Source organism: Sorex fumeus, unplaced genomic scaffold, assembly GCF_029834395.1.
Source record: "Sorex fumeus unplaced genomic scaffold, SorFum_2.1 ptg000081l, whole genome shotgun sequence".
In the NCBI taxonomy this organism is placed as follows: Eukaryota; Metazoa; Chordata; class Mammalia; order Eulipotyphla; family Soricidae; genus Sorex; species Sorex fumeus.
This window is the reverse complement of record NW_026606138.1, coordinates 697,935-711,094: the sequence shown is the minus strand read 5'-3', so window position 1 is coordinate 711,094 and position 13,160 is coordinate 697,935.

The window sequence follows — 13,160 nt, the reverse complement described above, 5'->3', positions numbered from 1 at the left end:
ATCTGTTCATTGTATGGATTACACACCTTTTGATTCTTATTAAAAAGTTTGGAATTTCTTTCTCATTATCTGTCATAACCAATTATTATTCAATGGAGTATGTTGTACATTAATTCTATGTAAAGATTTCTCTTTAGTCTAATGCAATGCATGCATCTATTCTTTTTGTTTAACTCAGATGAGCTTTGACCCCCCAAAAATTCAAAGAGGCAAGAATTAGCATAGTGGTCTGTGATGGCAAGTCAGAATGAGGCTAGCAAAGTTGATATCAATTTTACCAGGTGCTTATGGGAGTTATTATAAAATCAAACTGTAAATAGTCAAAAGGGAGTGTTTTACAGGGGCAACTGAGATTTTGCATTTCTAGAAAAATATATGGCTATTTTACCTTCTCATTCTATCAATATTAATTTAATTATTAATATTAGTTTTGAAAACCACGTTATGTGATAGATGACTTTAGTCTAGTGTTATATATAGTAAAGTGAATATGCATATTAATTATTTTCAAGATCATACATAGTTCTGGGGACAGAGCATAGTACAGCGAGCAGGGCACTTGCCTTGCACACAACAAACCCCTCTTCCATACTACCCCATATGGTCCTCTGAGCTCCACATGGAGCGATGCCTGAATGCAGAAACGAGTTTTCCCTGAGCATTTTATAGGTATGACTTGAATTACATCTCTCAAACACAAAATTCTTCCACCCTGAGTCAATTGTCTGTGTCTCTGTGTGTGATAAATGTTATTGGTCTCCACTTCTATTCTCAAAATAGATGCTACTGTCAGTAATGATACACTGAAAGAATTAGAATTCTGAAAATAAGATGTAAATAGAGGTCTTTGAAGCAGCCATGAAAACTTGAGTATTCTACCTTCTAGTAGAAAGGTAATATAATCCAAGGATATACTAAACCAAATCACTTACTCTAAAAGGGAGACTGTGAAGCAGAGTAAATGCCTTTTAAATTTTTATATTTTATTTTATTTTTGGTTTTTGGATCACATCTGGTGATCCTTAAGGCTTACTCCTGTCTCTATGCTCAGGGATTACACCTGGCGAGTCTCAGAGATCCATGGGTGATGCTAAAAAGTAGATTACCTGCAGGACTATTTCTCAGATCCCAAATCTTTTTATGTAGACTTTCTTCTCCTAAGTCAGACTCCTTTATTCTTTCTCTGACACGTATCATAGAAGTTAATCCCTCTTCAACCACCATTTTCTTTTATGTTGTCTCAATCTTGTATCTATTCCTTTTTCTTCCATAGTGTTGTATAGAATTATCTAAAATTGTTTTTGTATCATATTTCTAATTTCTATGCAATGATATTATCACAAGTGAAACAACTTTAAATTTTCTGTATGCTATAGTTAAATCATACTAAAATAGTAAACATGTTAAAATATTTTCATGTAATTTAAATTAAAATTGGGCTGGAGCGATAGCACAGCAGGTAGGGCATCTGCCTTGCACGTAGCCAACATGGCCGACCCGAGTTCGATTCCTCCACCCCTCTCGGAGAGCCCAGCAAGCTACCGAGAGTATTTGATATGCCAGACACAGTAACAACAAAGTCTCCAATGGAGACGTTACTGGGCCCGCTCGAGCAAATCGATGATCAACGGGAGGGCCTTTATTTAATTTATTTATTTAATTTTTAAATTAAAAATAGTTTCAAGTAATTCAAACCCTAAATCACAATATGAGTCACACTCATATTGTTAAGTTTTACATGTCATCTACTTACTAAAGAATTTTTTAAAAAATTTTGTTTTTTTCTTTTGGCTCAGGTGATACCACTGGAATATAGGTTAAAATTATAGCACTGCACTGCACCGTCCTCCCGTTGTTCATCGATTTGCTCGAGCGGGCCCAGTAACGACCCCTTGTGAGACTTGTTGTTATTGTGTTTGGCATATCAAATACATCACGGGTAGTTTGCGAGGCTTTTCCGTGTGGCAATATACTCTTGGTAGCTTGCCAGGCTCTCAGAGAGAGGTGGAGGAATTGAACCAGGGTCAGCCGTGTGCAAGTCTATTTCATGTAAATTTAAATCTATCCCTATAGGTCAACTCAAAGTTACTTCAAGTAGAGACTTTGTCTTGTTCAATATTGTGTCCCTAACACCTAATCCAATGTCTCATCATCCAAAGTGTCTCATAACATGCTTGAATGATCATTAATGATTTATTATTTCAATTTAAAATATAAGCTTCAGTGTTTTTTCTTAATTTTTACATTTTGCCCTTTATAAATTTATGCAATAGAGGCATTATATTTTCAATTTCCACCCTATAATGACAAATATCAATACTATTAACCATGTGTCAAATCTCCTATATGTCCCATTTTACCTCATTTTTAAGACTCAAAATATCCAAAGGGAAATGAACAACTTCATTTTATAAATGAATAAACAAAGTGTCATCAAGAGAGTTTTATTCTATAAATGCAAGGAAGAGTCATCATATGCAATTGAATAAATATATCATACTACATTAATAAAAAGACATCTAAACAACTGATTTTTCTTTCGCACTTTGATTTTGACTATTTTAAATATTTTTTATAAGTAAAATCATGCTGTATTTGTCTGCAGTGGGTGGACTTATGTGACTTAACAGAATGTCTTTGTTTTATCTATATCATCATATATTGTAAAATTTCCTTCTTTTAAAAGGAAATGTATATTATTTTAAATAAAACAATATTATCTTTTTTGTCTGCAATGGACATTTAGGTTGTATCTACATTATCAATAACATAAATAGTGCAGCAATGAATACAGTACTTTGAACATTTATTCAGTGTCTTATTTTGGTTCTGTTGAAATTGAAGTCGTATTGTTGGATCATATGACAGTTCTATTTTTATCTTATTTTTAGAAAGAATAACACTGCTTTCAAGAGTAGCTGGATAATGAACTCTTTTAAAAAATGTTTTTTAATGAGATCCTGCTACTTATTTCCTCTAAAAACAAAAAACCTCCTGCTTGCTTGGGAAGATATAGGTAGAAAGAAGAAAAATTAAACAAGTAACTTAAAATTATTACATACCTACATCAAAATAAACATTTTAATTTACAAAATAAGCTTTCCAACTACATTTTTGCATTATAGCATAAGTAAAACATATGGATTCCTATGCTTTAGCTTAGGAGATGAAACATTAGTGTACATAAGTTCTTGGATATCCCAGCCACGACTTATTAATGATTTAAAATGGTACTTTAAGTTGGTATGCATGGAAAAAAAAATAAATCAGCAAAAATAAGGCAAAAGTCCCCCTAAATGTTTAATGGAAAAGACAGGTTTTCAAAAATTAATAAAAGATAAAAAAAAGGAAAAGTGAAAAGTTAGGCCATAAGAAGTGACAGCAAGATAGAAAAGGGAGATTGATGGTTACCAATTTACCAGCAGTGGCCTGTGAAAAACAGGCTACTTCTCTAGGCACCAAAAACTCCAGCAACCTGTCAAGTAGTCATTCAAGATATTCACTTCACAGAAAGCAGAGAGTCAGGACAAAAGCATCCTTACTTTTGCCATTTAACGCTGAGCAGTAGTTTAAGTTGGTGAACTTGGGTTTTTTGTTTTATTCTTTTTGTCCTGCACATTTATTTTCATTTTAAACTTCATAAAGTAGATAGATATATTATTAGTCAATATTTTCTAAGTTGGTACCTCATACAATTCACTTTTCTCTACATGTCTTATAATTTTGATTCTAATTGATATTATAGAGTCCTAGTGAGCTTTTGCGTACGTATACATACATAATAAGTGAATTAGATTCCCTGAGAGAATTAAGTGCACTGTAGCACTGTAGCACTGTCCTCCCATTGTTCATTGATTTGCTTGAGTGGGCCTAGTAATGTCTCCATTGTGAGACTTGTTGTTACTGTATTTGGCATATTGAATACATCGTGCTTTGCTTGCCAGGCTTTGCTGTGTGAGCGAGATACTCTCGGTAGCTTGCTGGGCTCTCTGAGATGAGTAGAGGAATCGAACCTGGGTCATTCCTGGTCGGCTGTGTGCAAGGCAAACACCCTGCCACTGTGATATTGCTTCAGAGAGAATTAAATAAATACCGAGAGTATTCGATATGCCAGACACAGTAACAACAAAGTCTCCAATGGAGACGTTACTGGGCCCGCTTGAGCAAAATACATATTAACACTTTATAATTATTTCTTTACTCCCTATAAACTAGGTGGATGTTTGGGTTAACTTCTAGGATGGACAGATTGCATTTTGTAATTGTCTACTCTCGCTACCCTAAAAATTGGGTACCTATTTATAATACATGATAACTTTCATGTTTTGCTAGTTTGCTTTTTTGTCAAGAATCCTCAGGGCTACTGGAGCTTTGTGCTGGCAGGGGTTAGCTTAACCATCCAAGGCAAGGGTCTTTGCCTTGGTCCTCCTCTACAGGACGGACCATTTGAGTGTAAGGAACTAAGGTAAATCTAAAAGCAACTGAAACTTCAGTCAAGTAAAGATGACCAATGCCAAGAAGTAAATATTTCAGATTCAATTAACTTCTGTATTACAAAAACATATTTCCTATGTCTATACTAAAAAGGACATTGCTCTAAAATAAATTATGAAAGAGCAAAAAGAAAGAGAAAAGCAGTATTTAACTTAAGGTATACAAAATCCAGAGACATCAGAAGGTTTGATTTTACAAATCAATGTGTCTAATTTGGAGATATTTGTGACTAACCGGAAGAAGAACACAAAGGAGAGGTTAAAGATAAACACAGAGGTTCTGAGTCCCCAGATGGAATACAATGTGCCCCCAGGAGCTCTGTGGTGGTTGTAATTCAATTAACCTAAACTGTCTGCAGGAAGAGAAAGGACAACACAATGTCAAGCCTAAAATGCTGGAGCCATAGCACAGTGGGTAGGGCATTTGCCTTGCACACAGTCGACTTGGGTTTGATTCCTTCATCCTTCTAGGACAACTGGGCAAGCTACCGAGAGTATCCCGCCCGCATGGCAAAGACTTGCAAGATACCCGTGGCATACTTAATATACCAAACAGTAACAATAAGTCTCACAATGGAGACGTTACTGGTGCCTGCTCGAGCAAATCGATGAACAATGGGGAGATAGTGCTACCTTTTGAAGAACCAACACTACCTCTTGATTTTATCAACTTCCTTAGTCCTATTGATTTCTATTTATTTTCACTATAATTTTTACTATTTGATTTCTTTTATTGACTTTGGATTTCATTGCTTTTGCCTTTTCTCTAGTTCATTAAGGTGCACAGTTGGATTTTATATTTGATATTTTTCTTAATTTCTATATTTTTATAAACTTCTCTTTTAGCATCGTTTTGTTGAATTCCATAGATTTTGGTAACTCGTGTCAACTTTGTGTCCAAAAATTTGTTTTTATTTCTTCTGTTGTTTTATCATTGACTCAGTAGGTACTCAGTAGAATGTTATTTGGTATTGAAATTTGACCTTATATCAGCTTTCTTTTATAAATGACTTGTACTTTGCAGTATTGTGATCTGATTATATCCTTGACAAATAACTTCAATCATCAAAACTTTATTGATATTTAGTTTGCATCCAATCATGAGTTTTATTTAAAAAAATGTTTCATATGTGCTAGAGAAGAATGTGTATTCAACATTTTGAGGAGTCAAAAGCCCTATAGATGTCTAATAAGCCCAGCTCTTTTAACTTCTCATTTAAGTCTGTTGATTCTTTATTGATTTTCTGTCTGTTTGATCTGCCCAATGGTGTGAGCAGGCTGCAAAGTCTCCTACTATCATTTGTTGCTCTCAATATCTCTCTTCAGACCTGTCAGCAGTTGCTTTGTACATTTTCCTGTCCCTTCACTTGGTGCATGTGTACTAATGAGTTTTAAGTCCTCATGATGCATTGATCCTTTAATCATTATGCAATGTCCATCCTTGTCTTCTATTACAATTTTTAGTTTGAAGTCTATTCTGATTCGAGTAAACTGTTCTCTTCGTGTGTGTGTGTGTGTGTGTGTGTGTGTGTGTGTGTGTGTGTGTGTGGCTGAGCACACCTGGTTGTGCTTGGGGGTTATTTCTAATTCTGTCTCTGTGGAGTCGTTCCATCTGAGAAACCTGTGATGTTAGGGATTGAATCCAGGTCGGGTGCTTGGAATGCAAGTGCCTTGACCACTATTGTGTCTTGACCATCATTTCACTGTCATTATTTCATTTTATTTTAGGTACTATGATATATATGGATGTTAATGTTAGAGTTTCATGCCTGAAACGTTCCAGCACCATACTATCCACTAACGTTCCTGCCTCTCTCCATTAAGGATCCACTGTTCTTCTCTGTCCTGTTTCCTTGTTATCCTCCAGTGTCCCCTAACCCTCTTGATAAGATTTGTACTGAAGACAAGTTCTCAGTTTCTGTTGTTTTAGGGCATTCATTACGTCTTCACTATGATTTTTTTATATTCCAGATAGGAGGCAGATCATTCTGTAACTCCCTCTCCTCCTGATTAACTTCACCCAGCATTGTATCCCCCAAATTCATAGGTATAGCAACAATTCCACAATTTTGTTTTTTCTTATAGCTAAGTAGTATTCCATATGTTTATGGACACTTGGATTGTTTCCAGATTTTGGTTATTGTGAACAATGCAGCAACGAATATAGGAGTACAGATGTCTTTACTGAGTAGAGTTTTTGGGCCCTTGGGATAGATGCCCAGAAGTGGAATTGCTGGGTTATATAAAATCTCAATTCTTAGTTTTTTGAGTCGTGCCCATACTGCTTGCCAAAACAGTTTAATCAGTTGTCATTCCCAACCATCACTGGATGAGGTTTTCTTTTTCCCTACAATTCACTCCAGCACTGGCTGTTTTTGTTCTTTGTAATATGTGAAAATCTCATTGGTGTTAGATGGTATCTCCGGGTTGTTTTGAAGTTTTCTTCGAGAAATATTCTATTCATCTTTCGTTCCCAGTTTTGATGGTGTTAGTTCATTTAAAATTATTGCAGTCACTATAAAAATAATCATGACTTTTTTCTATGTATTTCTAAATTGACTTTATTTTAAATGTATAAATTAAAAAGCTCCACACCTGCTACTTCTGAAAGCAAAACATGCTGACAAAATAATTTTGTACTAGTGATTCTACCAAAGTAATTAGTGTTTTGTTAATACAAGCAACTTGGCACTGTTCCCTTCATTTGTGATATGTCTCAGATGGGATGGCAAAAGGAAGCCCATTTTCCTTTTTATTACATACACCTTCTCAGGAGCTACTCCAGGTTCGGTGCTCAGGAAAGACCATGTTGGTGACAGGGTATTATAAACACAAACACTGAGATAAGATAATGTCTTTCTGCAGAGACAAATGCTTATTTCCACAGGTACTTGGGGTTTTCAAGAAATTTTCAATCAAGGAAATTTGATTTTTCCAATTGAAATTATCTACATGGAACACTACTTGTATCTATCTAACTTTTCAGAAATCATTTTTATTTCTACGTGGATCTTAATCTACTTTTGTCCCAAAAGTTAATTAGTAGCTAAACTGGACTTCTTGGCTGCTGCTTTAAGCAAAGATGGCTTTAGGAGAAAGGGGACTATAAATCTGAGGGAGACTTCTCTGACTCTTCTGCATATTTACTTTATACTTTGTTTTTGATCTATTTACTTTTGGATGCTCCTTTCTGATACTTTTAGATGGAAACATGAAGTAACTTGTTAAACTTCTAGGATTTCAATGGGCACGTTATTCTTACATAGTGGCATAATATTAAATATAGTATTTAATATTAGTATGAAACAAAATATTATTTAAGTGGTGTGACTAAATTTCTACATATATTAAACAATCATTTTAAAATTTCCATATTTATTCTTGCTTGAAAATATATTTAAAAAGTTAAATTTTATGTAAATTTCTCAGTTAATACAATTTCTATCTAATTTACAACTCTTGAAAACAACTGAATTTTTGTAGGCCATTCACTATAGTTAAAATTTATTTATTTATTTATTTATTTATTTTTGCTTTTTGGGTCACACCCGACGATACACAAGGGCCACTCCTGGCTCATGCACTAAGGAATTACTCTTAGCAGTGCTCGGGGGACCATACGGGATCCTGGGAATCAAACCCAGGTCAGCAGAGTGCAAGGCAAACACCCTACCCTCTGTACTATCACTCCAGCCCCTAGTCACATTTTAACTGCCAGTATTTATTTACTCTTCTTAAAGCAGTGCAATTGTGGGATGTGTGTCTGTGTGTGTGTCTATACGTGTGTGTCTATACATGTGTGTGTGTGTGCATGTGTGTGTATCTGTGTGCTATAATTTCTCTTCAAGTCATTGTAATGTTGTTATTTTGCAATTATATTTAATAATGGGATTATTTTAAATTTTCAGCTCCCCTTCATATTTCTTACCATTTGGGAATTTCTCATTCTCTACCTTATTAATCTTGTAGGTAGCAGTGCTTATTTCTTTTGCTTCCTCTTTAAAAGATAAACATGCCAGAAATTCACTTAAGGCAGGAATATATTCTATGAAAGAGAATAGTGTCTCTGAACTATAACTCATGACTTATTGAGATTAAGAACTGGAAAGTAGAAAAGTGCATTCTTTCTATTATTATGGTGCAAGGTAATGGTTGTGTAGGCAGAATCCAATTTCAAGAGTAGTCATGGAAATGATTAGATGGATAGAGCAAGAATCTTATTGTAGCATATCTAGGCAAACTGATGTATACAAGGGTCATCATTAACTGCTGCATTAACAGTCAATAAAAAGTAAAATTTTACATGCAATTCTGACTGCATAGCCACAGGAGTTACTTACCTAGCAATTCTGATTTTTTGAATATACCTGATAATGTCTTAAACTTCGGTAAATCTTACTTTTGCTGAAATAAATCACTGACGGTTTACTTCCATTGAAATCTAGATCTTTTACTATGACACAGGATTAGCACAGATTTTTTGTTTGCTTTCTTTTGAGTATTTTTTTGTTTTCTTTGTTATCTTCTAGGATGAGTACTTGAAAATATATTTTAGAGACTGGAGCAATAGTACAGTGGGTAGGGAGTTTGCCTTGCACGTGGTCGACCCAGTTTCAATCCCTCACATCCCATAAGGTTCTGCAAGCACAGCAAGGAGTAATTCTTGAGTGCAGAGCCAGGAATAACCTCTGAACATCTCTGGATGTGACCCAAAAGGCAAAACAAAATTAATATCTTCCTCTTCCTCCTTCTCCCCTTTCCCCTTCCTCCTCTGCTTTATCTTCCTCCTCCTCCTCCTCCTCCTCCTCCTCCTCCTCCTCCTCCTCCTCCTCCTCCTCCTCTTCTTCTTCTTCTTCTTCTTCTTCTTCTTCTTCTTCTTCTTCTTCTTCTTCTTCTTCTTCTTCTTCTCCTTCTCCTTCTCCTTCTCCTTCTCCTTCTCCTTCTCCTTCTCCTTCTCCTTCTCCTTCTCCTTCTCCTTCTCCTTCTCCTTCTCCTTCTTCTTCTTCTTCTTCTTCTTCTTCTTCTTCTTCTCCTTCTCCTTCTCCTTCTCCTCCTTCTCCTTCTCCTTCTTCTTCTTCTTCTTCTCCTCCTCCTCCTCTTCCTCCTCCTCCATCTTCCTTTCCATATCCTCCATCTACTCCTCCTCCATTTTCTTCTACTTCTTTTCTACCTCTTACCCCATCTTCTCTTAGTTGTTCTTCTCTACCTCCTCCACCTCCTTATTCTTCTTCATTCAATACACAATTAAAGTATTTGTCTTACTCTAATAAACTGCATCCAAAATTAGGGCATATATATTTTTTATTTTACATCATGGAGATAGTTCCATGAAGTAAAATTAAGTAACAGATGTTCTTCCCTGAATTTTTTTTATTTTTTTTGTGTTGGTTGGATTTGTTTTTGTTTGTTTATTGCTACACTCATTCATCCTGCGATCGGGGTTATCCCTGATTTAGTGCTTGAAGTTGGCGAGGGCTGGGAATTGAACAGCGGTCAAGCTGCATGCAAGGTAAGTGATTTGAACCCTGTATTATCTCTCTACTCCTGAATGCGTTTTCTTCTTTCCATTAAAAAAATTTCTTCACTTAACTAAGCAAGTTAAATAGATAATTAAATAAGATTCAGTACATAATGTTGTACATAAAACTGACAGTGATACAGTGACAGAGATACATTAACTTGCAATACCAAGGAACCTATGAACGGAAAAGTCATTTGTAAGCACCGTGAAAATGGCGAATGAGTCCCTCTTTAATAATGAATGTAATAAAATAATTGTGAAGCCAGAATATTGACTACTAAAATTACTTTTGTAATCACAATGATAATGGTCAACATCAAATCTCTAGTAAAAGATGTACTGAAAATGGTAAGAATATTTTATTGAATATATCACTTAAATATTTTATATAAAATTTAATTATGTTGTCATTTCCATTAAATATGGGATTTTAATGTCCTCCCTAAGGTATTCCAGAAATATTAAAATCTTCTTAAAGTAAAAATTATATTATCCTAACTGGGCAAGAATAGGCAAATTTACTTACAGAATTTTAATTTAGATGATTTGTTTGAATCCAGTCAACTCTGTTGTAATTAATATTGATATTTAATAAAAGTTTATAGCAAACTATATCATACCATGTGCTGCTAAAGATTAGTACTGTATATATCATACCATGTGCTGCTGAAGATTAGTACTGTATCACTGTCATCCTGTTGTTCATTGATTTCCGCAAGCAGGCACCAGTAATGTCTCCTTCGTCCTAGCCCCGAGATTTTAGAAAGTGCCACATTTGAGACTCTATCAGGGTCAGGAGAATGAGACCCATCGTTGCTACTGGTTTTTGACATATAGAATACGCCACGGGGAGTTTGCCAAACTATGCTGTGCGGGCAAGATATGTTCAGTAGCCTACCAGGTTCTCCAGAGTAAGAACTAGATAATAAGATGTCACAGTCGCACGCTTCTGGGAGCTGGGTTTTATAGTCTCCAGGTCTTGGCCGTTGATGGGATTACATGGCGCGGGAGCAGTTGGTGGGTGTAATGCCTACATACTAGAAGGTGGGGCACCTGGGTGTAGGAGGCCCAGTCTCGATCCTAGCAGGCTTGGAGATCTAAGATTAGTTCATAATTGCCTAAATATTTAATATATGTTAGTTTTTAATCATAAATTTATTCTCCGTTTTATATAATGTGAATTTCTGTTTTATTTGGGGGCCATACCTGATAGTGCTCAAGTGGTAATTCCTAGCTCTTCATTCAGATATCATTTCTAGTGGTGCTAGGGACATCATATGGATGCAAGTTATGTGATGCAAATTATGTGATCATATAGGATAAAAGTTATGGACCCCAGCAGTATGAATATTTTTAAGTGAGCAAAGATACCAGATGCAATTAAAATAGCCATTGCTGGAGCAATAATAAGTGGATAGGGAACTCACCTTGCAAAAGGCTGACCCAGCTTCAATCATTGGTTTTCCACATGGACCCGGAACACATCAGGAGTGATCTCTCAGTGCAGAGCCAGGCATAGGCACTAAATGTGGCTGGGTGTGTCCCATGAACCAGGAAAAGAAAAAAAAGTCACCAAAACTGTGAACTCTAGGAGGCATGTCTATGTTACTAAGTAGCAGGAAGTTTAACCAAAGATTTAATTTTCTCACAGTTATTGGGATCAAATATATTTTTCTGCAAATTTAAATATTAGAGGTTTTTAAGGTCATTTTTAAAATTTACAATTTATAGAATAGCTTTATAACCAGCATGATAATGCAATATATGTGTGTATCTGTGTGTGTGAGTAAGCGCTCTGAAACATATATTATGATAAATTAATCACACTTATGAAGGGTGCTATGAAATGCTTTATAAGTCTCTCTCTATATATTGAGATTCTAATTGATTTTGTTGATTTCTTTATAATATTATGCTAAAGAATCTTATTATTTTTCTCTAAGTAATGAGATATAGGCATCCCAAAGATTTTACATACCCTAAATTTGTTCAAATTAGAGATGCCATAAATAAACAGGGAGTTTAATAGCCTAATTATATAGATTAGATAAAAGGCCCGTTGATCGTCGATTTGCTCGAGCGGGCCCAGTAACGTCTCCATTGGAGACTTTGTTGTTACTGTGTCTGGCATATCAAATACTCTCGGTAGCTTGCCGGGCTCTCCGAGAGGGGCGGAGGAATCGAACTCGGGTCGGCCATAAAAATTAATAAATTTAAGATTATATAAGTGAAAAATAGACTTTGCACTTTTCTACTGACAATTAACATAACCACACTGTTATCTTATTTTGCATAGTGGTGATCCATTTTTAGCACCTACCAAACAATCAGTGTATTTCCTGAAATCTAAAAATCTCTATAAAAATCTCCCTATCTACAAATATTTTTCATTCTAATCTTAAAATACCTTACTTCTATTATAATAAATCTCCATTAGGTCTGCAAATAATAATACCCTTTTCCATTTCCAAAACTTCTATATATTCTAGCTCATCATTTTTTTCACTTGATCACTTGACATTCCATTACTCATTAATTTGCTCAAGTGGGCACTAGTAACGTCTCCATTCATCCCTGTCATGTGCTAGTGTAGCCCAGTGGATCTGCTCGCTCCAGAAACACAAAGAGCCTCAAACCGTTCATTCAGCGTCTTGACAAAGAAGCCTGACCATCTTGTAGGTGGGCGGCCACACTATCTTTTCATGTCCTGTGGAATCCAGTAGATATTGACTCTAGCAGCCCAGTGGTCATCTCCAATTACATTATGTGTCCAGATTATCTGATTTTTGATGCCTTGGCAAATGAGACAGCATCCTTGATTCTTGATCATGCACAGAGGTCGAAACTCTGAATTCTTTCTCTCACTTGAGTGAAGTGTGATACTCCAAGCATAGATCTTTTGATTCCTCTTTGGGAGACATGAATAGTGTTTTCACCCTGTTTTCTTAGGGCCCAGGTCTCCGAGGTGTAAGTTAATGCAGGAAGAACAGTGGAGTGAAAGACATGTGCCCAACGCTGGAGATTCTTCATCCTCTTAGCTATTTTTTCAGTGCTCTTGAAAGTGTTCAGGTGGAGGATGGGCACTGGTGGAGGGATGGGTACTTGATCATTGTATAACTGAAACCCAAGCACAAAAATTTGTAAGT